The following is a 12,405-nucleotide window of genomic DNA, read 5'->3' as shown; positions in this document are numbered from 1 at the left end:
GACACCTTTCCAGAATTTACCTTTGCGCATAGTCTACCAAGTTTTACAGGTGCTATGAAGACAACTCTGACGCCATTCCTGCTCGCAATATTTTTCAGGTTATGCATTTTTAGGTTAGTATATATGCATGTACAGAACGATGATGGTCTTTTTTTTTCTCTCGTTGATCGGTTAAACTATTGTAACACTTCTTCTTTATCATACTGCAGGCCACAGAGGCCTGCCGTGGTGGTATGGTGAGACCTGTAGGGCTCGTGGCGCGCCGCGCTTTCGAAGGCCGCGCCACTTCCCAATGCTCCCTGCGCGCGTGCCTGTTTCCCTCTCCCCGCTCGCGCGGGGATAACCGGTCCCGCGCGAGGGGGCTATAAAAGAAGGCACGCGCCGCCGCCTCTCTCTGCTTGGTCCCTGGCGCTTCCTGGTCCCTGGCTCGTCGCTCCCGCTTCCCTCCCGGCTCTCCACGGAAACGACCCGCAGCCACCCGGACGACAAGATCCCTGTGAGATTAAATATGTTTGTTATACGGCCCACTGTGTGTTTGTCGTGCGCATCCCTCGGGCAGAGGAATCGCCCACAACTGGCACCCAACTGGGGCTGAATTAGCACCCATGTGGACGATTTTTCTGCCAACGTGGCAGCGCACGGCAACACGACGGGCCGGTCCTTTGTATGTTAGGCGCGACGCCATTTTGAGTTTAGGGCTATCGTGCATACAGATGACACGGAGTGTAGTATAGTAGTGTTTGTACAGTGTTTTATTTTGTTTTGGGTCATGTGCGTGTTTGTTAGTGTCGGGCGGTTTGTGTTTTAATTTTTTTTTTGTGCATATGTTAGTTTTATGAAGTGTTTAGCCTTTGTGACTAGCCTCTTGATGCGGGCTAGGTGGTAGTCGTGCGCGTTTAGGCTCCCGACCGGCCTTAGTTGTTGAGTGAAATGCCTCCGAGAAAAGACGTGCCAGATAGGGCCGCCGCTTCGGACGCCAGTGCGTCCGGAAGTGAGGTAAAGGACGCGGTAGAGTCTGTGCAGGTTACCGATGCGGCCGCCTTGATGAGGCAGATGAACGAGGTGTTGTCTGTGTTCGCCCTTCAGCTCGGTTCGGTGGCTAGCGCCAACCAAGCCACAGCTGCGGCGGCAGTCCCGCGTCCGCGGATAAATGTAGAGGTTCCCTCCTTTTCCGGTTACACGGACGTAAAGTCTGTCCACGAGTTCCTGCAAGAACTCGAGGATTATCAGACGGCACTGGGTTCCCCAGACGACGTGGTGCTAGCGCAGGTAATCCCCGTGGCACTTGTTGAGAGCGCGGCGCGGTGGAGACGCTGCCAGCCGGCCTTCCAGTCGATGGCAGACTTCACAGATCGCTTCCGCGCCGAGTTCTTGCCGCCCGATTACGAACGCCGGATGCTTGAGGAGCTAGCGTTGCGCACACAGCACCCAGAGGAGAGCCTCCTCGAGTATGTACGCGCAATGCAGGAGCTCTACAAGAGGGCAGATCCCACGGCAACCGATCTTGAACAGGTCGCGCGCGTGATGAGGCAATGCCATCCGCGCTTCAAGCCGTATTTGCGGGGACGTGGTTTTGCAAACCTCGAGGCCCTAGCACAGGAAGCGAAGGTAGTACAGGCGGATTTACTCGCTGAATTGCGCTACCAGCCACCCCCCAGGCCAGCCGAATCGCTAGAGCCGCGATGCGCCTGGGCCGGAGGCCAAGACTCCGCGCCGCGCGCCAGGGGCGCAGACGTAATGACGATTGGGCAGGAAAGGCCAGCGGAAGGCTCCGATATTCCTCGCGCTCTTGACCCGTACGCGTTCGAGCAGCGGCGTCGAGCTGGGCTCGCCAGCGACGTCCGCATAGGCGCGGAGAGAGGGGAAATACGTCCCCAACCGCTTCGTGGAACGCGACATCCCCCGACCGCGCGGCAGGTGAACGATCGGCTTTGCTGGAATTGCAACCAGCCGGGCCACGTGGCACGAGAGTGTCAAGCAAGGCGTACGCAGGGAAACGCGGACCGCCGGCGGCCATAATTGGTAACACCAGCCTGTCGCCGTCGGCGGGAGAATTTCGTGGTAACCACGGCGGAAAATGGGAAATGTACTCCCACGCCGCGTCACCGGGCGACCGCCCCGGGGGCGCAGAGGCTTTTGTCCCCCTCGCCTGTAGAGCGCAAGGAATGTTGTCGCGCTCGAGCCCTTTTATGCTAGTGCGGTTAGTTGGTCAAAGCTACTCGGCACTCGTTGACACGGGCTCAACTCTGTCATTGGTCGGTGATGATGTTTTCGAAGCCTGCCGTAGATGTAACATCCGTGTAAGGCCAGCAGAAACCACTTTGAGCTTAGCAGCAGGGACAACAAAAGCAGAAGGAGCGGTGCGTCTGGTCCTGCGTTTTGACGGCAGGAAGCGGAGGCATCGCTTCGTCTATCTGCCCGGCTTAGCCATACCAGTTATTCTGGGAAGAGATTTTCTTTCGAGCGAAGGCATTGTGCTTGACATGGGGGAGAACGGCTATCGCTACAGCCCCTTCACCCCCCTCATTCCCTTTGTTAGCGCACCCAAACAGGAATGCGTCGCTGAGCGAGCGAGCGTTCACGCTTTTGTCGCAGAGGGCTCCCCCGCGACACTGAATGGTAGCCCATTAGAAGCAATTATCGCGTCCTTCTCGGGAACCGGTAGTCAGCGCCGAAGGCTCGTAGAAACTTTACTCCCGTTTGCGGATTGTTTCACAGAGAAACCAGGCAGGACCGACTTGCTTCAGCACGAGATCGAAACGGGTGATGCGCGCCCTTTCAGATGTAACCCGCGGCCGTTAAGCGCGCATAAGAGACAGCTTCTCGACAGCGCCCTTGACGAGATGATAGATACCGGCGCGGTGAGACCCTCACAAAGTCCCTGGGCGTCCCCAGTGGTTCTAGCGCCAAAGAAAGATGGTTCGGTCAGGCTGTGTGTTGATTATCGAAAGCTCAAATCACTGACGCCTACGGTTGCGTACCCTTTCCAGTCGATCGAGGCTGTGATGTACGCGTTAGGGAACGCAAGGTTCTTCACAGTCCTGGATGCAAGCAGAGGGTACCTGCAGATTGAGGTGGCGGAAGGTGACATTCAGAAAACCGCATTCACCTGTCACCGCGGGCTCTTCGAATTTACTCGACTCCCGTTTGGTTTGTCTAATGCACCGAGCACGTTCATGCGATTGATGGACATCGTGCTGGCCGATGCAAGGTTCAACTACGCGATGGCGTACCTCGACGACGTCGTGATATTCTCACAGTCGTTCGAAGAGCATCTCATTCACTTGAATTCCGTTCTTGAAAGAATGAGACGTGCGGGTATAACGATCAACCCAAAGAAAGTGCAGTTGGCATCGAAGAGAGTGAACCTCTTGGGATTTGTGGTTGATGATGGCACTTTGAGACCGAACGATGACAAACTGCAGGCAATTCTGAACTACCCCTGCCCGACGGACGTGAAAAGCTTGCAGAGGTTTTTGGGAATGGTTGCCTTCTACAGACAATTCATCCCTAGTTGTTCAGAGCTCGCTAGGCCGTTGAACCAGCTGTTGCGAAAAGGCTCGAAGTGGGTCTGGGGCAAGGAACAGAACGACGCTTTTGTTGCCTTGGCTCGCGCGATAGCGAACACCGCTAGTTTGCGCCTCCCCGACCTGAACAAGCCGTTTGTCTTGCAGACAGATGCTAGTGATGCCGGTGTAGGAGCTGTTTTGTTGCAGGAACACGAGGGCAAACTGCGCCCTGTCGCGTTCGCTAGCCGCACGCTCACATCGGCGGAGCGGAATTACTCCGTGACCGAAAAGGAATGCCTGGCGATAATGTTCGCATTGTCAAAGTTCGACATGTACCTAGACGGAGCGGTTTTCACCGTGCAGACAGATCACCAGGCACTTTCGTGGTTAAAGAGGCTGAAAAACCCCGCAGGCAGACTCGCGAGATGGGCGCTGACGTTGCAACGTTACGCGTACGCCATTGAGTACCGCCGGGGCAGCATGAATAAGGTGGCCGATGCTTTATCGCGCGCACCGTTGAAGGCAGGCAGATGCGCAGAAGAGGCGCAGACCAGCATTGCTGAAAGCGGCGTCGCCGCCAGTGGAGAGGAGGAGAGGGCGGACGCGAGTGTCGCGCCCTGCGTAGGTAAAAAGAGAAAGGAGGCGGACAGAGTTGCCGCGCGGTGCTGCGAGAGAGAGAAGGCGCAGCAGCTGGTGGCGGCGACTACTCGCCTGCCAAGAAGCGAGGCAGAGAGAAATCTGTCATGGGGAGTAGCGGTCAGTAGGGAAGAGCTAATTGAGGCCCAGAAAGCAGATGGTCTATGCCAGCGGGTGCTGACAGAGCTTGCGAGTAGTGCAGCTTGCACCGGGAACGCTGAGGGCAAGTACGACGCGTATCTGCTGGGCGAGGATGGCTTACTGCTCCGCTACATCCCCCAACTTGACGAGGAAGAGGCGATTGCATCCCCCTTCCGAGTCGTGGTCCCGAGGAAGTTGCGGAAACGATTCCTCCAGTACTTCCATGACTCAGCGCTGGCAGGCCATGGCAGCGGCAGTAAGACTTACGACAAGTTATGCCGTGTCGCGACCTGGCCAGGTATGAGAAAGGATGTGCTGGGTTACGCCCGTACATGTCCTGTTTGCCAGGTAGCCAAGCCTCGGGCGGGGAAACCCGCTGGCATGATGAAGCCGGTAGTTAGCAACTATCCGTGGCAAGTGGTCGCGTGCGATATCATGGGACCCCTCCCTCGCTCCGCGCGCGGACACCAATATATCCTGGTAATAACGGACCACTATTCCAAGTGGGTTGAGGTTTTCCCCCTTAGGAAGCTGGTGTCAGAGCGGATTTGGGAGAAACTGTTGGAGACATTCACTCGTTTCGGTTTCCCTTCCGACTTGATTACAGACAATGCTTCGTATTTCACAAGCAAAGTCTTTGTTGATTCCTGTCGGGCGCTTCAAATCCGCCACAGGAAAACGAGTCCCTACCACGCTCAGAGCAACATAACCGAGAGAGTGAATCGGAATGTTAAGAGTATGCTGGTTGCGACGACCGAGCAGCACAGAGATTGGGACGCACGGTTGTCCGAACTGGCTTTCGCCACTAGAACAACCGTGAACAGGTCGGTGGGTATGACACCTGCTTACTTGAATTTTGGGAAAGAGATCGCTTTTCCGCTAGAGAACGCCCTACTTGACGCGGCGGGGCCCGCGCCCCCTCCGCTTACACAGTACGCGGCAAAGCTCCGCGAGCGCCTTGAGGCAGCGCAGCGCGCGGCTCGTGAAAACCTCGATGTCGCGCGCATGGAGCAAGCGGATCAGTACAACAAAGGTCGTCGTCACGTCGTTTTCAACACGGGCGACTTGGTACTGAAAAGAACGCACCCGCTTAGTAACGCAGCGCGTGGTTTCGCCGCGTCGCTAGCGCACAAGTGGGTTGGACCGTTCGAAGTTACGGCACGGACTACGCCACTCACCTACCAGCTGCGGTTGTTGGCGAGCGGTGAAACCGCTGGTCCGGTGCACGTCGCAGACTTGAAAGCTTACCACCTTCGCAAGGACGATAACCGCGAAGCGGGGGAAGCTCAAAGTGATGCAGCGATCTCCCCCAAAGTAAGGCGTACAGGTAGCAACCCGGTTCGCAACCGACGCTATAACCTAAGGCCAAGGTAGTGCACTACTTTGTCTAACGTCTTTGCTTCTTTCAGAATGCATTCTGATAAGATTTTGCAGCAGCCAGATGAACTACCGTCGCTGGGGTGGGAAACCGCACCCAGCGCATGGTTCAAGGAGGGGCCACTTAAACAGGGGGTACCCCCCTAGTTTGTAGTGGTTGGTGGCCCATCATCGTGACCAGCGCGGCCATGCTGGCCGTCTTCAACGAGTTGGATTGGAGCCCGCTGCCCAGGCCTGGAGTACAGGCCTCAGGAAGCCAGGTGTGCCCGTGGCGGAAACGCCTGCTGCAATGTACATCCAGCAAGGCGCCACGTGGAGAGGGGTCAGCGATGTAGAATAGCAGCTCAGGGCCGCTGCCAGGCGTATCCGTGGCCGAGCCCAGCTGCGCTGTGACCCCGAGGATGTGGCCGCTGCCGGAGAGGGACCAGTAGGAACAGTCCCGCCATGCCTGCTGCTTCCACGGACCAGCTGAGATGGCATGGCATCCCGCCAGAGCCTGGCGACAAGGCTTCATATTTTACGCCGACCCGGGCTCGGACATGGACATGGCCCGGCTGTTGGCGGAGCCCGGGTCGGACGCTGAGGGGGGGGAAGATGTAGGGCTCGTGGCGCGCCGCGCTTTCGAAGGCCGCGCCACTTCCCAATGCTCCCTGCGCGCGTGCCTGTTTCCCTCTCCCCGCTCGCGCGGGGATAACCGGTCCCGCGCGAGGGGGCTATAAAAGAAGGCACGCGCCGCCGCCTGGCTCTTCTTGGTCCCTGGCGCTTCCTGGTCCCTGGCTCGTCGCTCCCGCTTCCCTCCCGGCTCTCCACGGAAACGACCCGCAGCCACCCGGACGACAAGATCCCTGTGAGATTAAATATGTTTGTTATACGGCCCACTGTGTGTTTGTCGTGCGCATCCCTCGGGCAGAGGAATCGCCCACAAACCTTAATTCAACTTTCTCCCCCTAATCTTCTTTAATGGACCCATAATCTAACTTTATCAATGCATTATCCGACTTAACACGTCAATCCAGTGCTCGGCATACGACTCCGCTGCCTCACAAGCTCCACACAAGGCTTTCCTAATTTTCCTATACGTTTTTCTCAGTGTTGGGGTGCGGTGACAGATTTTCTACCGAACGATCTTTATACGCTTCCCGTTATATAATAGCGCGCAGATGCAACAGCCATCTGCACTTTAATACAGAGGAGAAAATGTGCTAAGCCTATATGATGATTTTCAATTCCCGCAGAACCGGCCCAGAGCGTATGCGCAACAGGCGACGTCTATAACGGCAGAGAATGGACTTTCATTAGAACCGACGTCTCACGGAAGTAAGGATTATTAACCATGAAGTTTGTCAATTTGACAATCTGAGCTTTCTATATTTTCATGTGCCTACATTTGGGTATCCAATACGACGCCATCAAGAAAGATTCGAGGTCATCGAGATTCCGTTTATTTGCGACGCAATGGCACCACGCATGCTCGTTAAACAGTTTGTTGATGGGAAGAAGCTGCCCGCTGTAGCCCTGATTTTCCCTGTAGGTTCGAAGGATTGTAATGAAATCAATTTGCTTATCGGGGCGAGCCAAAGTTTGAAATTCATTGTTAATGAAGTATTCTCCCACGACCAGGAAAATAGCCTCGCAGCCAAAGCGGTTGGACTTTGCAAGACCTTTTCAGTTTTCACTCGTAATGGAAGGCTTTGGATATGTTAAGCTCGGAGACAACCATTCGGTGGCAGTCAGACGACAACACTGCTTGGTTCGACGACTTGCTGCTAGTGCCGGCTTTCTTCGGGAACACTGGATCCACGGAAGTCCTTGTCACAAGTTTGGAATGTGATTCGTGGCCTCCGAACATCCTCACAACAGAGCTACCCGTTCAAATCCCTCCCACTGCACCAGCGACGCAGCGAGGTTAATGTAGCCGAAGAATTCTGTGCACCTCAACAGCAGCAACCGTTCTTCTAGCAGGGGAACATCCTGTCACTGCCTATGTTGCTGCTGAGACCCCGAGAACACACATTAGACACCTCGCACGAGTTCTCAATCACCACCTGGCAAATCTCCCAGCAACTAGACCATGTACTGCCTTTTCCAAAAACCATTGCAGCTCAACGCACTTATCTTCCCTCGCAGTTAACCCCTGCTTCAAGACCGTGCGCACCCATAAGAAGCCTACATTAACCTCAGATTCACCTATCAATTCCTGGCATAAAGAAGAAAGCTGGTTTCCATGTGCAGTGCATATCTTATTCTCAGCAACTGTCGGAACAAGTACCAGATGGCTCTTGCCAGTGATACGCTACAGCATGAACGCAGCCCCGTCATTCATTTAAGTTCATTGTTACCTTCGACAAATTCGGAATTGCTAATTGATCAACGCTGCTTGACACTGGCGAAAACAGACGCAGAGAAGAATAGTTTGCGCCTACTTTGACTCACTGTAACGTTAACATAAATCGAAAATAACGATACAGATATAACGAAATAACAGATATTAAAACTGCTGGGCATGAGGTTGAAGGTGAGGAAGGGCAAATGAGATGAGGGTGAGGGTGAGTGAGGACCCGCAATATTTTTTAAGTGAGGATGAGGACGAGGGAGGGCGAAGAAATTTTTTTTAAGTGAGGGTGAGGGAGGGATGCTGATTGGAAATTGAGGGCGAGGGAGGAAAGGCCAGGGCATTTGCCCACCTCTGGTTGTAGGACGTCATTGCACCAGCCACTGCTTCGGTGGTGGTGGCCGACGGCTATTGTTCCGGCGCGGCGCGCGTCTTTCTCTCCCTCTTCCTTTTCTTAGTTATCTATTTTCTCTTCTGTCCGCACGAGGCAGCGAAGGTGGCTCAGCTAGAGAGCCAGTAGCAGGCCCGTGCATTTTATTTTCTTTCTTCCTACAGCCACAACAACAACAACAACGTTTCGCTCTGAAGAAAATTTAAGTGCCTCAAATTTTTTGGTCTCGGTTTAAACAAATACCCTATGGAAATTTGAAGTCGCCAGCAATGAGAACGCCGTGCTTTGGAGGATTTTGAAAAGCTTGATATAATTTCTTACAATAATCATGTCTTTTCCCACTTCAGTTCGTGGCACTGAGATCTGCGGCCAATCCCCCCTCGTAGCACGTGCCTTAATACAAGGAAGAAGAAGCCGACTAACACGCTAGCCACGCTCAACGTTACTAGATACTTTTCTAGTAACGTTGAGCACGCTATCATCCTATTTTCGTTGTTTTCTATGACTATCGCCTCAAAATTTAAAATTATTTCAGCAACACTAACTCCTAATAGGTTATCTATCATACAGTCAAATCGAGATTCTCAATTATATTATGTCACCTACAACGAATACTGGCCAATCCCCCACTGTGGGTATGTGCCATTATAACGAAGAAGAAGAAGAAGATTCGAACAAGAAGGAGTACCAGCAAGAAGAATGCGGTGTTTTTAGTCGAAGAATGGACAGGACGACCGACTCCCCTGTGACTTCCGCCACCAAAGCCTTCTCCCGAAGGAGGTCAGGACTCGTCCTAGTCGTCACGATCTGCGAAATCATTTGCGCCATTCAGCCCAGCGTGTCGAGTACCCTCAAACAGCAGCGCCAGGACACGAGGTGGTTCTCAAGTCCAGATCGTTCGCGTATGGACGGACTTTCTTCTTCCCAACGTAGCGACCATCCTTCGGCGAGCAGCTTCATGAGGTGCTACTCCTTTACGACGACTCCAGTGCGCACGTATTGCCTCGTGCGAGGCTCTACTTCTCAGTTGAACGTTTCTCATGCATCGGATGAGTGCACCGCAAAACACATGCGTCTGCCTAAATCGGACAGTGCGCCGGTGGAACGGCTGCGAACTGTGATGCGACTCTTCCAAGCAGAGAGGCGTAAGATCGTACTTTCGGCTGCATCATCCGATAAGATCGTGCTCTTTTCTTGGGATCAGTGCAGCCAACCGATCCAAGGAAGGTCATTAGCAAGCGGTGATGCAGGATGCAAGATCTGCGATATCACTCTCGTTTGTGAAACAGCAGGCTACACATTCAGTCTGTCAAACTGTGTCATGGTGCAGGAAGGCGATGGTGAAACTGAGTTCTGCTATTATGACGAAAAAGTCTCTGGAGATGAAAGCGCCGTTCGCTGCAATGACTATTCGGCTACACTGCTGGAAGACGCGCAAGAATGGTACGAGTTTTTAGACTTAATAAGGCTTCTACTATTTACTCGCGATAATTTCTGGCTTCACAAGGAGAATTATGGGAAACCGAGCACGGTGAGACCATCCACATCACAGTACCCAATAGAAGCCTCATGTTTTATTGCGCACTTCCACCCTCTTCTAGACTGGGAGTATAAACACAATTGCAGCGGTGACTATTCCGTTTTATGCACGCGAAGGCGACGACAGCAAGAAAACAATGTCCAACGACTATCTAACTGCACGTGGCGACAAGGACAACTCGGCGGCTATGACATCTGCGTCGACGATCGAAGACTCGCCAACTCAAATTTATCCCCTAATTTTTGCGCAGAAGTTTCAGTCAAGCTCTTGGAAGATCCAAAGCCATCCTATCGCTGGATATTGCCATTTCGGCTGAGCGTTGTTTGGGAAACGAATAAGTGGTCATCGAAGTACTGCAGAATTCTGAACTTGTTTACGAAGCCTCCGAGTAGAGAAAAGCGGAATTGCTCTGAGAAACTTCCATATATATGCGTGCGAAACAGGACCGACCGAATTCCGTTTCTTGCAGGACAGAGCGGATATTCCTACTGCGAGAACATAGAGGGGAATACAAGCAGACCTTCGCGCAGATGCTTGAATCGCCAAAGTTTGACATTCCAGGAAAGCGTTGCGGCCTGCGAACGGCTCGGTATGTACCTCACACCGGAGGGGCTCCAGAACCTCGACTACGAGCAAGTTACCGAAGAGAAAGTGACCAAATATTTTGACGGCGGAGGTAACCGGTACTGGCTGCAACCGCTGAGGAACTGCAGTGGAATGTGTGTGGCCCTCGAACGCATCAGCGGTACGCTCGTGCAGCAGAGGAGCGACTGTTCGAAGAAACTGCCTTCCGTTTGTCTGTTCCCACCTGCCATTTTCCCGCTGCCGGCACCCGACGGAACTGCCTGTGAGGAAACCAGCCACTCGCAAACGGCGAGCGACAACGTAACTGCAGCAGAATTTTGCAGACGCAATGCCGAGGGCACTACAGTGGCCTATGGGGAAAACGGCGGGCAGGGGTTATATAGCAGTGCCTTATTCTGTACTTTCTTTTTTTTTTTGCGTATATATTACCTCGGAGCATAAAACGATATAAAGAAATAGAGGCCATCTAACAGCGTTTGACACGAAGCTCTCGCTCCATCCATGAGCAATTTGCTGTGAACCAATTATCATTGCTTGCATAAAGCTCTGGAGCTGCTTAAAGGGAGAGACTGGACCTCGCGAGGAAACTCTACATGGTTGTTGCGACGCGCGTCTTTCTCTCCTTCTTATTCCTTATATATTTTCTCTTCTGTTCGCACGGGGCTTCGGACGGAGGTGGCCCCGCCGGGGTGGTGCAGTGGTAAGACGCCCGACTACTGTCGGAGACGCGATTCCGTTCTCTCAACGGTAGGCTCTTCTGAGCAGCGTCACCTGGCGACAGATAGCAGAAATATTGTAAAAATTCATAAGAACACGTTTAAAGCCTGCCGTAATCGTTGCCTCAGTGGCGCAATGGATTAACGTTACTTACTTAATCACTTAGCAAATAAAATATATGTTCGAATCCTGCGTTTGTAATTTTTTTTTTCCAAATTTGTAAAATTGCAACATTAAACTAGGCTACTAATACTTTCTGGAGGGTGTTCCCCATTAGGTTGCATCATGTGATGTTTTTAATTCTTAATAGCCACAAAACTTGCCGTGAACACAGCCGCGAGACAACACAATGACAGCACATACACTATTTAATAATTTTCAACGTAATCATTAGTGAGTGTATGTTACCTTTAGGTTGCGTTCAGACACACCTCTCAGTAACAATCGCAGTTTCACCCGCTCAGACGCAACCAGTGATGAGAAAGAAGTTGCGGGACCCTACCATTGAGAAGACGGAATTACGCAACGAAGAGGCGTCCGTTTGCTGTGCGATGTCGCCGCACGTTCCCCAGGTGGTCGAAATTACTCCGTAGCCTTCCACTACGGCTTCTCTTCTCTCTTTTTCCACTTCGACTCCCACCTTCCTCCCTTCTCTTACGGTGCGGTTCAGGTGTCCGTTGGTTGGTTGGTTCATAGGAAGGGAAAGGCGCAGTATCTATCACACTTGCTCTGTGGACACCTGAACCGCGCCGTAAGGGAAGGGATGAAGGTAGGAGTGAAAGTGGATAGAGAGAGAAAGGAGAGCCGTAGTGGAGGGCTACGGAGAATTCCGACCACCTGGGGATCTTTAACGTGCGCTGACATCGCACGAGGTAGGTCACTGCCGCTTGCGGCGGGGGCTAGCCTGTTCGAATTTTTACCTGTTGTAGGCCGTCATTGCACCCTCCAGCTCTTAGGGGGTGGACGACGGCTGTTGTTGCGGCGCGCGTCTTTCTCTCCCTCTTCCTTTTCTTTCTTCTCTATTTTCTCTTCTGTCTGCACGAGGCAGCGCAGGTGACTCAGCTACAGAGCCAGTAGCAGGCCCGTGCATTTTCTTTTCCTTCTTCCTATTCAGCCACAACAACAACAACAACATCGCACAGCACAAGAGCGCCTCCTTGTTTCGCCTCCATCGAAA

The sequence above is a fragment of the Amblyomma maculatum genome, chromosome 10, assembly GCF_055883805.1.
Source record: "Amblyomma maculatum isolate TAMU_Amacu chromosome 10, ASM5588380v1, whole genome shotgun sequence".
Lineage (NCBI taxonomy): Eukaryota > Metazoa > Arthropoda > Arachnida > Ixodida > Ixodidae > Amblyomma > Amblyomma maculatum.
Note: the sequence above shows the minus strand (reverse complement) of the source record.